The sequence below is a fragment of the Papaver somniferum genome, chromosome 4 (assembly GCF_003573695.1).
Source record: "Papaver somniferum cultivar HN1 chromosome 4, ASM357369v1, whole genome shotgun sequence".
Lineage (NCBI taxonomy): Eukaryota > Viridiplantae > Streptophyta > Magnoliopsida > Ranunculales > Papaveraceae > Papaver > Papaver somniferum.
In genome coordinates, this window is record NC_039361.1 from 73004285 (window position 1) to 73005233 (window position 949).

A 949-nucleotide genomic window follows, 5' to 3' on the forward strand; every position below is an offset into this window, starting at 1 on the left:
TAAAAGAGACGCACTAGGTAGATTTGTTAAAGAGAAACCTAGTAGTTCGAAGCGTCTCGATTACCTTAATCTAGAAAGTCCGGCTTTTGAAGAGTCTGTTTTTGAACGTTCTTTGACTGAGGAGAGAATCCTGTTGCTCCGATAGCGCCAGAAATGGCAACTTTGAAAGCTTTGTTGAATCCAACTAGGACTACCCGTCCTTCGTGTATTAAGTTAGCTGAAACGGAGGCACCCTATGAACTGAAACCTGGGACCTTACAGATGCTCCCAATCTTTTTAGGGAAAGAAAATGAAAACCCTTATTACCATGTTAGGGATTTTGAGGAAATTTGTAGTACTCTAAGAATTAGAGGCTTAGATGATGATGCTTTGAAACTTAGGTTATTCCCATTTTCCCTGAAAGATAAGGCCAAGTCGTGGCTGTATAGTTTGGACTCCGAGTCAATTGAGACATATGAACAACTTACATCTGCCTTTTTCAATAAGTTTTTCCCTAGGCACAAAACATCGTCTATTAGGACGCAAATATGCACATTTTCACAACAAGAGGGAGAATCTTTATATAGGTATTTGGAAAGGTTCAATGATTTATTATCCCAGTGTCCTCATCATGGTTTAGAAAAGGTTAGGCTAGTTCAGATCCTTTATGAGGGTTTAGATTATTCCACAACGACCATGGTTGAGTCTCTATGCACTGGTGGATTTGAAAACCAAACTGTTGATGCGGCGATGGAATTTTTTAATGAAATCGCCGAAAAAACCCAGCAATGGGAAAATAGTAGGGCACCCCAGAAAACAATTCTTTTAAGTAGAGGAAACGTTAATAGGGTAGAAGGAGGCTATGAATCAGATGCCAAAATTGCTGCTATAGCAAAAAGGTTAGAAGCCTTAGAAGTGGGCCAGACTAGTGGTAGAGTGGAGCCTTTTTGGGAAGGCCAGAATATTGAAG

The 949-nt window shown here is 40.0% G+C and overlaps 1 pseudogene; it reads right to left on the reverse strand.

The window, feature by feature from the left end:
* Window positions 1-517: 517 nt before the first annotated feature.
* LOC113276756 lies at window positions 518-617 on the reverse strand (annotated as a pseudogene).
* Window positions 618-949: the final 332 nt, after the last annotated feature.